The sequence below is a fragment of the Oncorhynchus nerka genome, linkage group LG9a (genome assembly GCF_034236695.1).
Source record: "Oncorhynchus nerka isolate Pitt River linkage group LG9a, Oner_Uvic_2.0, whole genome shotgun sequence".
Taxonomy (NCBI): domain Eukaryota; kingdom Metazoa; phylum Chordata; class Actinopteri; order Salmoniformes; family Salmonidae; genus Oncorhynchus; species Oncorhynchus nerka.
In genome coordinates, this window is record NC_088404.1 from 13,444,680 (window position 1) to 13,459,327 (window position 14,648).

The window sequence follows — 14,648 nt, forward strand, 5'->3', positions numbered from 1 at the left end:
ATATATTCCCCCCCAAGCAGACACATCGATGGCTCTGAACGAACTTTATTTGACTCTTTGCAAACTGGAATCCATACATCCTGAGGCTGCATTCATTGTAGCTGGGGATTTTAACAAGGCTAATCTGAAAACAAGACTCCCTAAATTGTATCAGCATATCGATTGCGCAACCAGGGCTGGCAAAACCTTGGATCACTGCTATTCTAACTTCCGCGACGCATATAAGGCCCTGCCGCGCCCTCCTTTTCAGAGAAGCTGACCACGACTCCATTTTGTTGATCCCTGCCTACAGACAGAAACTAAAACATGAAGCTCCCACGTTGAGGTCTGTTCAACGCTGGTCCGACCAATCTGATTCCACACTCCAAGACTGCTTCCATCATGTGGATATGTTTCGTATTGCGTCAGACAACAACATTGACGAATACGCTGATTCCGTGTGCGAGTTCATTAGAACGTGCGTTGAAGATGTCTTTCCCATAGCAACGATTAAAACATTCCCAAACCAGAAACCGTGGATTGATGGCAGCATTCGCGTGAAATTAAAAGCACTGCTTTTAATCAGGGCAAGGTGACCGGTAACATGACCGAATACAAACAGTGTAGCTATTCCCTCCGCAAGGCAATCAAACAAGCTAAGCGTCAGTATAGAGACTAAGTAGAATCTCAATTCAATGGCTCAGACACAAGAGGTATGTGGCAGGGTCTACAGTCAATCACGGATTAAGAAAAGAAAACCAGCCCCGTCACGGACCAGGATGTCTTGCTCCCAGGCAGACTAAATAACTTTTTTGCCCGCTTTGAGGACAATACAGTGCCACTGACACGGCCTGTAACCAAAACATGCGGCCTCTCCTTCACTGCAGCCGAGGTGAGTAAAACATTTAAACGTGTTAACCCTCGCAAGGCTGCAGGCCCAGACGGCATCCCCAGCCGCGCCCTCAGAGCATGCGCAGACCAGCTGGCTGGTGTGTTTACGGACATATTCAATCAATCCCTATCCCAGTCTGCTGTTCCCACATGCTTCAAGAGGGCCACCATTGTTCCTGTTCCCAAGAAAGCTAAGGTAACTGAGCTAAACGACTACCGCCCCGTAGCACTCACTTCCGTCATCATGAAGTGCTTTGAGAGACTAGTCAAGGACCATATCACCTCCACCCTACCTGACACCCTAGACCCACTCCAATTTGCTTACCGCCCAAATAGGTCCACAGACGATGCAATCTCAACCACACTGCACACTGCCCTAACCCATCTGGACAAGAGGAATACCTATGTGAGAATGCTGTTCATCGACTACAGCTCGGCATTCAACACCATAGTACCCTCCAAGCTCGTCATCAAGCTCGAGACCCTGGGTCTCGACCCCGCCCTGTGCAAATGGGTACTGGACTTCCTGACGGGCCGCCCCCAGGTGGTGAGGGTAGGCAACAACATCTCCACCCCGCTGATCCTCAACACTGGGGCCCCACAAGGGTGCGTTCTGAGCCCTCTCCTGTACACCCTGTTCACCCACGACTGCGTGGCCACGCACGCCTCCAACTCAATCATCAAGTTTGCGGACGACACAACAGTGGTAGGCTTGATTACCAACAATGACGAGACGGCCTACAGGGAGGAGGTGAGGGCCCTCGGAGTGTGGTGTCAGGAAAATAACCTCACACTCAACGTCAACAAAACTAAGGAGATGATTCTGGACTTCAGGAAACAGCAGAGGGAACACCCCCCTATCCACATCGATGGAACAGTAGTGGAGAGGGTAGCAAGTTTTAAGTTCCTCGGCATACACATCACAGACAAACTGAATTGGTCCACCCACACAGACAGCATCGTGAAGAAGGCGCAGCAGCGCCTCTTCAACCTCAGGAGGCTGAAGAAATTCGGCTTGTCACCAAAAGCACTCACAAACTTCTACAGATGCACAATCGAGATTATCCTGGCGGGCTGTATCACCGCCTGGTACGGCAACTGCTCCGCCCACAACCGTAAGGCTCTCCAGAGGGTAGTGAGGTCTGCACAACGCATCACCGGGGGCAAACTACCTGCCCTCCAGGACACCTACACCACCCGATGTTACAGGAAGGCCATAAAGATCATCAAGGACAACAACCACCCGAGCCACTGCCTGTTCACCCCGCTATCATCCAGAAGGCGAGGTCAGTACAGGTGCATCAAAGCTGAGACCGAGAGACTGAAAAACAGCTTCTATCTCAAGGCCATCAGACTGTTAAACAGCCACCACTAACATTGAGTGGCTGCTGCCAACACACTGACTCAACTCCAGCCACTTTAATAATGGGAATTGATTGGAATGATGTAAAATATATCACTAGCCACTTTAAACAATGCTACCGAATATAATGTTTACATACCCTACATTATTCATCTTCATATGTATACGTATATACTGTACTCTATATCATCTACTGCATCTTTATGTAATACATGTATCACTAGCCACTTTAACTATGCCACTTTGTTTACATACTCATCTCATCTCATATGTATATACTGTACTCGATACCATCTACTGTATCTTGCCTATGCCGCTCTGTACCATCACTCATCCATATATCTTTATGTACATATTCTTTATCCCCTTACACTTGTGTGTATAAGACAGTAGTTTTGGAATTGTTAGTTAGATTACTTGTTGGTTATTACTGCATTGTCGGAACTAGAAGCACAAGCATTTCGCTACACTCGCATTAACATCTGCTAACCATGTGTATGTGACAAATAAAATTTGATTTGATTTGATACACATACACATTTACACACACACACACACACACACACACACACACACACACACACACACACACACACAAACATATATATACATACACACACAAACATATATACACATACACACACACACACACATTTACACACATACACACACACACACACACAAACATATATACACATGCACATATACACACAAACACATTTACACACACACACACAAACATATATACACATACACACACACGTACAAACATATATACATATACACACACATACACACAAAAACATTTACAGACATACACTGTTGTGTCTTTGGCTATGCCGGATTAAGTGATATGACATGCTATTCTATAAAATAATTTCTCGTAATTAATACCACCTGATTGAGCTAATCATGTAAATGTAATTAACTAGAGAGTCGGGGCACCACGAAATGATATTTATAGTGTCACGTTCTGACCATAGTTCTTGTGTGTTTTCCCTTGTTTTAGTGTTGGTCAGGACGTGAGCTGGGTGGGCATTCAATGTTATATGTCTAGTTTGTCTATTTCTATGTTTGGCCTGATATGGTTCTCAATCAGAGGCAGGTGTTAGTCATTGATTGGGAACCATATTTAGGTAGCCGGTTTTTGTGTTGGTTTTTGTGGGTGGTTGTTTCCTGTCTTTGTGTTCTCTGCACCAGATAGGACTGCTTCGGTTTTGACACATTTGTTATTTTGTATTTGTGTTCATGTTTAGTTTTTCTTATTAAAAACATGAACTCTAACCACGCAGCATTTTGGTCCTCCTCTCCTTCAACGGAAGAAAGCCGTTACATATAGAGCTGTTATCTTCCGAATAAACTCTTAAAGACCTAGTAATATTTTACATCAATAGCAGTCAATATCAATCGTCATCTTAATTCAGTCTCATCTGAAAGTTGTAAATTCTTGGTTATCTGCAATAACCCTGGCTAACAATTTGAATCAGCAATACAGAATTGGGTTTAATTATTTATTTACTAAATACCTAACTAATCAGACAGAATTACACATACACATAATTAAATCATAACTTGATTACAAATTACGTCATAAAGGAAAATTTCCCTAGCGGGCGGGAACAGATATGACAGCTTGGGTTTGAGTCAAAGAGTGGGAAGACTGAGGGACACAGGGAGAAGCTGTGCTATCGTAAATACAGTATCTGATGCATTCTAAATTACCGCCCATTTGGAAAAGGAAAATGCAATAAATTTACTCTGAGCTGTGCTTCGGTAGGTTGGTGGTAGATGGAAGGCCGTGTTGCCCAACCGAGTCCTTTGAAGAATGTCTCTGGTGGTCAATTGGATACGTTGTAGTAACGTTGTTGTGTGATAGACGGGATACTCTGTCTGTTCCTTCCTAACCCTCGTTTGCAGCTGCTGTTGCTAACTCAACGGCTAGGAGGTATCACTTCTGTAGTGAATAAGGGTTCAAAGTTCATGCCATTCGCCACCAAAGCTCACGCTGATGTTGGCTACGTTCTGTAGTTATTATCTGAACCATTCTGACATAGGACCGTCGTCCTACATCCTCGGAACAGGAAGTTATATTGTCGTCAAGGGCTTACATAGGAAGGGGAGAGGAGGGCGTGTTTGAAAAGTTTTCGCAGGGCATTCTCATCAATCTGATTGAGCAGCCCTATTTTATGAAAATCCAAATCTCTCTTTGTAGAAGCTAAAATCACATTTCATCCCATTACAAATAATTTCATATTCAAACAATTACATTGAACAACAATTCCATGTGAATCCGATAACTCTGATGTGTAGACTTTCCACTGTAGAGTTTGTCATCTTATCATTGATGAGAATGTCTCAGATGACAACCGAACTGACATCATATTCTTTAAGTACCACCGCATATTGGTCGGATTACCAGAATATAGTTCATTTCCCCCCACCTTCTAATGTTCCCAGAATCTCTATGTTAACCAAGGGTTTTGCAAATGACACCTCAGTAGGGTAGAGAGAGGAAAAAGGGGGGAAGAGGTATTTATGGCTGTCATAAACCTACCCCCCAGGCCAACGTCATGACAACACATACACACAAACACACACACACACATATATACACACACATACACAAGCACATATATACACACACACAAACACATATATACACACAAACACATACACACATACGCTCACACACATACGCACACACACACACACACACACACACACACATATACAATCACACACAGGAGGGGTCTGTGGTTGTAACTGCTCTAATAAAGGCCTTGTGGAGAGGTCATTTCACACTTGGTTCCCCTCAACACCCCTGAAGTGTTTTATCATTGGTTCCCCTCAACACCCCTGACGTGTTTTATCATTGGTTCCCCTTAACACCCCTGACGTGTTTTATCATTGGTTCCCCTCAACACCCCTGACGTGTTTTATCATTGGTTCCCCTCAACACCCCTGACGTGTTTTATCATTGGTTCCCCTTAACACCCCTGACGTGTTTTATCATTGGTTCCCCTTAACACCCCTGACGTGTTTTATCATTGGTTCCCCTCAACACCCCTGACGTGTTTTATCATTGGTTCCCCTTAACACCCCTAACGTGTTTTATCATTGGTTCCCCTCAACACCCCTGACGTGTTTTATCATTGGTTCCCCTCAACACCCCTGACGTGTTTTATCATTGGTTCCCCTCAACACCCCTGAAGTGTTTTATCATTGGTTCCCCTCAACACCCCTGACGTGTTTTATCATTGGTTCCCCTTAACACCCCTGACGTGTTTTATCATTGGTTCCCCTCAACACCCCTGGACGTGTTTTATCATTGGTTCCCCTCAACACCCCTGACGTGTTTTATCATTGGTTCCCCTTAACACCCCTGACGTGTTTTATCATTGGTTCCCCTTAACACCCCTGACGTGTTTTATCATTGGTTCCCCTCAACACCCCTGACGTGTTTTATCATTGGTTCCCCTTAACACCCCTAACGTGTTTTATCATTGGTTCCCCTCAACACCCCTGACGTGTTTTATCATTGGTTCCCCTCAACACCCCTGACGTGTTTTATCATTGGTTCCCCTCAACACCCCTGACGTGTTTTATCATTGGTTCCCCTTAACACCCCTGACGTGTTTTATCATTGGTTCCCCTCAACACCCCTGACGTGTTTTATCATTGGTTCCCCTCAACACCCCTGACATGTTTTATCATTGGTTCCCCTCAACACCCCTGACGTGTTTTATCATTGGTTCCACTCAACACCCCTGACGTGTTTTATCATTGGTTCCCCTCAACACCCCTGACGTGTTTTATCATTGGTTCCCCTCAACACCCCTGACGTGTTTTATCATTGGTTCCCCTCAACACCCCTGACGTGTTTTATCATTGGTTCCCCTCAACACCCCTGACGTGTTTTATCATTGGTTCCCCTTAACACCCCTGACGGTTTGGTAAAAACAAGGCTAACTGGGTTATTTGGTATGTTCCTATAGTACTGCTCCATGTTGTCTGTACTGTAGCCTTCCGTATTGCATGGGTGTAATGCATTTTTAAAAGTGATGGTCGAGATGTCATATCCTTCTATTTTCAATGATCTACAGAGAGTTTAAATGTACGTTACATTAGTGCAAGCTGCAGAACATGATAGTAATCAAAAACAGAGGCCAATTGTGTCTTGTTTCATATGCATGCAGACAGACAGACAGACAGACAGACAGACAGACAGACAGACAGACAGACAGACAGACAGACAGACAGACAGACAGACAGACAGACAGACAGACAGACAGACAGACAGACAGACAGACAGACAGACAGACAGACAGACATGAGGGTACTAATCTTTACTGAAACAGACTTATGGGAAAGTGGAGGTTAGGGTTAGTCTCCATTTGAATTGAAGGCAGTCAATTCAGGAAGTAAACTAAAAATGTATACAATAAAAAAATGTAAAGGCATTTATTTTCAATTACTTCTCAATAAACTGAAAACTAGAAGTTATATATTTTAAAATAATATCACTTCCTGAATAGTCTGGCCCTCTCCATGAGACCTCAGAAGAGAGGACTACTTCAGTGCAGGCGCCACAACTCTGAATATATCCACCAATATTAGCATAATTACATGAGTTTATTTACCAACTAATAGTCTTATATTAGGCTGTATGTAACTGCTCAGTAAAAACACTCGATCGCTTCTGGTAGTGATCAAAGTAGCCACTGATCAGAGAACGTCTTTCATCATGAAACTCTTAACAGTTAAGATGAGCTCTTTCCCAACCAAAGTCAATATGTGTTTTGATAACAAGTAGGGTATGATGTGTGGCTATAGCTTCAATAACTGACTATTTTATACATTGACGGACTTGGTACAACTACGATAACATTTTTATGTGGTCACTTTGGTATCACAATATGCTAATGAATGTAAAGGATTGCATTTATGTAGAGCTTTTCATTAGGTCTCATGGCACTTTATATTGCTACTGCATCTCTCAATGTAAATCTCAATCTGCTTTTGAAATCAAGGTCATCCTTTCAAAAGCAATGTTAATGTAATCTGAAAGTAGCCTAACGTCTCCAGGATATCTGACTTCTCATACTCAAATGTGTGTCCTCTGCATTCACGCAGGTCATTTCCATAGTGTCAACTGTGACACCATACTGGTTAGTGTTATAGTCTGGTTATAGGCTGGTTAGTGTTATAGTCTGGTTATAGTCTAGTTAGTGTTATAGTCTGGTTGGTGTTATAGTCTGGTTATAGTCTAGTTAGTGTTATAGTCTGGTTGGTGTTATAGTCTAGTTAGTGTTATAGTCTGGTTAGTGTTATAGTCTGGTTAGTGTTATAGTCTGGTTGGTGTTATAGTCTGGTTAGTGTTATAGTCTGGTTAGTGTTATAGTCTGGTTGGTGTTATAGTCTGGTTAATGTTATAGTCTGGTTAGTGTTATAGTCTGGTTAGTGTTATAGTCTAGTTATAGTCTGGTTAGTGTTATAGTCTGGTTAGTTATAGTCTGGTTGGTGTTATAGTCTGGTTAGTGCTATAGTCTGGTTAGTGTTATGGTCTGGTTAGTGTTATAGTCTGGTTGGTGTTATAGTCTGGTTAGTGCTATAGTCTGGTTGGTGTTATAGTCTGGTTAGTGCTATAGTCTGGTTAGTGTTATAGTCTAGTTATAGTCTGGTTAGTGTTATAGTCTGGTTGGTGTTATAGTCTGGTTAGTGTTATAGTCTAGTTATAGTCTGGTTAGTGTTATAGTCTGGTTAGTGTTATAGTCTGGTTAGTGTTATAGTCTGGTTAGTGTTATAGTCTAGTTATAGTCTGGTTAGTGTTATAGTTTAGTTATAGTCTGGTTGGTGTTATAGTCTGGTTAGTGTTATAGTCTGGTTAGTGTTATAGTCTGGTTGGTGTTATAGTCTGGTTATAGTCTAGTTAGTGTTATAGTCTGGTTGGTGTTATAGTCTGGTTAGTGTTATAGTCTGGTTAGTGTTATAGTCTGGTTAGTGTTATAGTCTGGTTGGTGTTATAGTCTGGTTGGTGTTATAGTCTGGTTATAGTCTAGTTAGTGTTATAGTCTGGTTGGTGTTTTAGTCTAGTTAGTGTTGTAGTCTGGTTGGTGTTATAGTCTGGTTAGTGTTATAGTCTGGTTAGTGTTATAGTCTGGTTGGTGTTATAGTCTGGTTAGTGTTATAGTCTGGTTGGTGTTATAGTCTAGTTAGTGTTATAGTCTGGTTGGTGTTATAGTCTGGTTAGTGTTATAGTCTGGTTGGTGTTATAGTCTGGTTAGTGTTATAGTCTGGTTAGTGTTATAGTCTGGTTAGTGTTATAGTCTGGTTGGTGTTATAGTCTGGTTAGTGTTATAGTCTGGTTGGTGTTATAGTCTAGTTAGTGTTATAGTCTGGTTGGTGTTATAGTCTGGTTAGTGTTATAGTCTGGTTAGTGTTATAGTCTGGTTGGTGTTATAGTCTGGTTATAGTCTGGTTAGTGTTATAGTCTAGTTGATGTTATAGTCTGGTTAGTGCTATAGTCTAGTTGGTGTTATAGTCTGGTTAGTGCTATAGTCTGGTTAGTGTTATAGTCTAGTTATAGTCTGGTTAGTGTTATAGTCTAGTTATAGTCTGGTTAGTGTTATAGTCTGGTTAGTGTTATAGTCTGGTTAGTGTTATAGTCTAGTTATAGTCTGGTTAGTGTTATAGTTTAGTTATAGTCTGGTTGGTGTTATAGTCTGGTTAGTGTTATAGTCTGGTTAGTGTTATAGTCTGGTTGGTGTTATAGTCTGGTTATAGTCGAGTTAGTGTTATAGTCTGGTTGGTGTTATAGTCTGGTTAGTGTTATAGTCTGGTTAGTGTTATAGTCTGGTTAGTGTTATAGTCTGGTTGGTGTTATAGTCTGGTTGGTGTTATAGTCTGGTTATAGTCTAGTTAGTGTTATAGTCTGGTTGGTGTTTTAGTCTGGTTAGTGTTATAGTCTGGTTAGTGTTATAGTCTGGTTGGTGTTATAGTCTGGTTAGTGTTATAGTCTGGTTGGTGTTATAGTCTAGTTAGTGTTATAGTCTGGTTGGTGTTATAGTCTGGTTAGTGTTATAGTCTGGTTGGTGTTATAGTCTGGTTGGTGTTATAGTCTGGTTAGTGTTATAGTCTGGTTGGTGTTATAGTCTGGTTGGTGTTATAGTCTGGTTGGTGTTATAGTCTGGTTGGTGTTATAGTCTGGTTAGTTTTATAGTCTGGTTGGTGTTATAGTCTGGTTGGTGTTATAGTCTAGTTAGTGTTATAGTCTGGTTGGTGTTATAGTCTGGTTGGTGTTATAGTCTGGTTGGTGTTATAGTCTGGTTAGTGTTATAGTCTAGTTAGTGTTATAGTCTGGTTGGTGTTATAGTCTGGTTATAGTCTAGTTAGTGTTATAGTCTGGTTGGTGTTATAGTCTGGTTATAGTCTAGTTAGTGTTATAGTCTAGTTAGTGTTATAATCTGGTTGGTGTTATAGTCTGGTTGGTGTTATAGTCTGGTTAGTGCTATAGTCTGGTTAGTGTTATAGTCTAGTTATAGTCTGGTTAGTGTTATAGTCTGGTTGGTGTTATAGTCTGGTTAGTGTTATAGTCTGGTTGGTGTTATAGTCTGGTTAGTGTTATAGTCTGGTTGGTGTTATAGTCTGGTTAGTTTTATAGTCTGGTTGGTGTTATAGTCTGGTTGGTGTTATAGTCTGGTTGGTGTTATAGTCTGGTTAGTGTTATAGTCTGGTTAGTGTTATAGTCTAGTTAGTGTTATAGTCTGGTTGGTGTTATAGTCTGGTTATAGTCTAGTTAGTGTTATAGTCTGGTTGGTGTTATAGTCTGGTTATAGTCTAGTTAGTGTTATAGTCTAGTCTGGTTAGTGTTATAGTCTGGTTATAGTCTAGTTGGTGTTATAGTCTGGTTAGTGTTATAGTCTGGTTATAGTCTGGTTAGTGTTATAGTCTGGTTGGTGTTATAGTCTGGTTATAGTCTAGTTAGTGTTATAGTCTAGTCTGGTTAGTGTTATAGTCTGGTTATAGTCTAGTTAGTGTTATAGTCTGGTTGGTGTTATAGTCTGGTTATAGTCTAGTTAGTGTTATAGTCTAGTCTGGTTATAGTCTAGTTAGTGTTATAGTCTGGTTATAGTCTGGTTTGTGTTATAGTCTGGTTAGTGTTATAGTCTGGTTATAGTCTAGTTAGTGTTATAGTCTGGTTAGTGTTATAGTCTGGTTATAGTCTAGTTAGTGTTATAGTCTGGTTAGTGTTATAGTCTGGTTGGTGTTATAGTCTGGTTGGTGTTATAGTCTGGTTGGTGTTATATTCTGGTTATAGTCTAGTTAGTGTTATAGTCTGGTTAGTGTTATAGTCTGGTTGGTGTTATAGTCTGGTTAGTGTTGTAGTCTGGTTATAGTCTAGTTAGGGTTATAGTCTGGTTGGTGTTATAGTCTGGTTAGTGTTATAGTCTGGTTAGTGTTATAGTCTGGTTATAGTCTGGTTAGTGTTATAGTCTAGTTGATGTTATAGTCTGGTTGGTGTTATAGTCTAGTTGGTGTTATAGTCGTGTTAGTGTTATAGTCTGGTTGGTGTTATAGTCTGGTTATAGTCTGGTTAGTGTTATAGTCTGGTTGATGTTATAGTCTGGTTGGTGTTATAGTCGTGTTAGTGTTATAGTCTGGTTGGTGTTATAGTCGTGTTAGTGTTATAGTCTGGTTAGTGTTATAGTCTGGTTAGTTTTATAGTCTGGTTAGTGTTATAGTCTGGTTGGTGTTATAGTCTGGTTGGTGTTATAGTCTGGTTATAGTCTAGTTAGTGTTATAGTCTGGTTGGTGTTTTAGTCTAGTTAGTGTTGTAGTCTGGTTGGTGTTATAGTCTGGTTAGTGTTATAGTCTGGTTAGTGTTATAGTCTGGTTGGTGTTATAGTCTGGTTAGTGTTATAGTCTGGTTGGTGTTATAGTCTGGTTAGTGTTATAGTCTGGTTGGTGTTATAGTCTGGTTGGTGTTATAGTCGTGTTAGTGTTATAGTCTGGTTGGTGTTATAGTCGTGTTAGTGTTATAGTCTGGTTAGTGTTATAGTCTGGGTAGTGTTATAGTCTAGTTAGTGTTATAGTCTGGGTAGTGTTATAGTCTGGTTAGTGCTATAGTCTGGTTATAGTCTGGTTACTTTTATAGTCTGGTTAGTTTTATAGTCTGGTTAGTGTTATAGTCTGGTTGGTGTTATAGTCTGGTTGGTGTTATAGTCTGGTTATAGTCTAGTTAGTGTTATAGTCTGGTTGGTGTTTTAGTCTAGTTAGTGTTGTAGTCTGGTTGGTGTTATAGTCTGGTTAGTGTTATAGTCTGGTTAGTGTTATAGTCTGGTTGGTGTTATAGTCTGGTTAGTGTTATAGTCTGGTTGGTGTTATAGTCTGGTTGGTGTTATAGTCTGGTTAGTGTTATAGTCTGGTTGGTGTTATAGTCTGGTTAGTGTTATAGTCTGGTTAGTGTTATAGTCTGGTTAGTGTTATAGTCTGGTTGGTGTTATAGTCTGGTTGGTGTTATAGTCTGGTTGGTGTTATAGTCTGGTTGGTGTTATAGTCTGGTTGGTGTTATAGTCTAGTTAGTGTTATAGTCTGGTTGGTGTTATAGTCTGGTTAGTGTTATAGTCTGGTTGGTGTTATAGTCTAGTTAGTGTTATAGTCTGGTTGGTGTTATAGTCTGGTTGGTGTTATAGTCTGGTTAGTGTTATAGTCTGGTTGGTGTTATAGTCTAGTTAGTGTTATAGTCTGGTTGGTGTTATAGTCTGGTTAGTGTTATAGTCTGGTTGATGTTATAGTCTGGTTAGTGTTATAGTCTGGTTGGTGTTATAGTCTGGTTATAGTCTAGTTAGTGTTATAGTCTGGTTGGTGTTATAGTCTGGTTATAGTCTAGTTAGTGTTATAGTCTAGTCTGGTTAGTGTTATAGTCTGGTTATAGTCTAGTTGGTGTTATAGTCTGGTTAGTGTTATAGTCTGGTTATAGTCTGGTTAGTGTTATAGTCTGGTTGGTGTTATAGTCTGGTTATAGTCTAGTTAGTGTTATAGTCTAGTCTGGTTAGTGTTATAGTCTGGTTATAGTCTAGTTAGTGTTATAGTCTGGTTAGTGCTATAGTCTGGTTATAGTCTGGTTAGTGTTATAGTCTGGTTGGTGTTATAGTCTGGTTATAGTCTAGTTAGTGTTATAGTCTAGTCTGGTTATAGTCTAGTTAGTGTTATAGTCTGGTTATAGTCTGGTTTGTGTTATAGTCTGGTTAGTGTTATAGTCTGGTTATAGTCTAGTTAGTGTTATAGTCTGGTTAGTGTTATAGTCTGGTTATAGTCTAGTTAGTGTTATAGTGTGGTTGGTGTTATAGTCTGGTTAGTGTTATAGTCTGGTTGGTGTTATAGTCTGGTTGGTGTTATATTCTGGTTATAGTCTAGTTAGTGTTATAGTCTGGTTAGTGTTATAGTCTGGTTGGTGTTATAGCCTGGTTAGTGTTGTAGTCTGGTTATAGTCTAGTTAGGGTTATAGTCTGGTTGGTGTTATAGTCTGGTTAGTGTTATAGTCTGGTTAGTGTTATAGTCTGGTTATAGTCTGGTTAGTGTTATAGTCTAGTTGATGTTATAGTCTGGTTGGTGTTATAGTCTAGTTGGTGTTATAGTCGTGTTAGTGTTATAGTCTGGTTGGTGTTATAGTCGTGTTAGTGTTATAGTCTGGTTAGTGTTATAGTCTGGGTAGTGTTATAGTCTAGTTAGTGTTATAGTCTGGGTAGTGTTATAGTCTGGTTAGTGCTATAGTCTGGTTATAGTCTGGTTACTTTTATAGTCTGGTTAGTTTTATAGTCCGGTTGGTGTTATAGTCTGGTTGGTGTTATAGTCTAGTTAGTGTTATAGTCTGGTTGGTGTTATAGTCTGGTTGGTGTTATAGTCTGGTTAGTGTTATAGTCTGGTTGGTGTTATAGTCTAGTTAGTGTTATAGTCTGGTTGGTGTTATAGTCTGGTTAGTGTTATAGTCTGGTTGATGTTATAGTCTGGTTAGTGTTATAGTCTGGTTGGTGTTATAGTCTGGTTATAGTCTAGTTAGTGTTATAGTCTGGTTGGTGTTATAGTCTGGTTATAGTCTAGTTAGTGTTATAGTCTAGTCTGGTTAGTGTTATAGTCTGGTTATAGTCTAGTTGGTGTTATAGTCTGGTTAGTGTTATAGTCTGGTTATAGTCTGGTTAGTGTTATAGTCTGGTTGGTGTTATAGTCTGGTTATAGTCTAGTTAGTGTTATAGTCTAGTCTGGTTAGTGTTATAGTCTGGTTATAGTCTAGTTAGTGTTATAGTCTGGTTAGTGCTATAGTCTGGTTATAGTCTGGTTAGTGTTATAGTCTGGTTGGTGTTATAGTCTGGTTATAGTCTAGTTAGTGTTATAGTCTAGTCTGGTTATAGTCTAGTTAGTGTTATAGTCTGGTTATAGTCTGGTTTGTGTTATAGTCTGGTTAGTGTTATAGTCTGGTTATAGTCTAGTTAGTGTTATAGTCTGGTTAGTGTTATAGTCTGGTTATAGTCTAGTTAGTGTTATAGTGTGGTTGGTGTTATAGTCTGGTTAGTGTTATAGTCTGGTTGGTGTTATAGTCTGGTTGGTGTTATATTCTGGTTATAGTCTAGTTAGTGTTATAGTCTGGTTAGTGTTATAGTCTGGTTGGTGTTATAGCCTGGTTAGTGTTGTAGTCTGGTTATAGTCTAGTTAGGGTTATAGTCTGGTTGGTGTTATAGTCTGGTTAGTGTTATAGTCTGGTTAGTGTTATAGTCTGGTTATAGTCTGGTTAGTGTTATAGTCTAGTTGATGTTATAGTCTGGTTGGTGTTATAGTCTAGTTGGTGTTATAGTCGTGTTAGTGTTATAGTCTAGTTGGTGTTATAGTCTGGTTATAGTCTGGTTAGTGTTATAGTCTGGTTGATGTTATAGTCTGGTTGGTGTTATAGTCTAGTTGGTGTTATAGTCGTGTTAGTGTTATAGTCTGGTTGGTGTTATAGTCGTGTTAGTGTTATAGTCTGGTTAGTGTTATAGTCTGGGTAGTGTTATAGTCTAGTTAGTGTTATAGTCTGGGTAGTGTTATAGTCTGGTTAGTGCTATAGTCTGGTTATAGTCTGGTTACTTTTATAGTCTGGTTAGTTTTATAGTCCGGTTGGTGTTATAGTCTGGTTAGTTTTATAATCTGGTTGGTGTTATAGTCTGGTTGGTGTTATAGTCTGGTTAGTTTTATAATCTGGTTGGTGTTATAGTCTGGTTGGTGTTATAGTCTGGTTGGTGTTATAGTCTGGTTAGTTTTATAGTCTGGTTGGTGTTATAGTCTGGTTAGTGTTCTAGTCTGGTTAGTGAGTGTCTCTGTGCTCTCTGCCCTGTCTCTCTCTCTGTAGTAGGTTGAGAACTATGTCGACAGCCAGGAAAACGTA

General features: G+C 40.1%; 1 protein-coding gene across 1 annotated transcript in view; it reads left to right on the top strand.

The window, feature by feature from the left end:
- The window catches only part of LOC115117836 (PDZ domain-containing RING finger protein 4-like), a 46,470-nt gene that overhangs the window by 14,309 nt on the left and 17,513 nt on the right, over window positions 1–14,648 (top strand). The gene's annotated exons all lie outside the window — the stretch shown is intronic.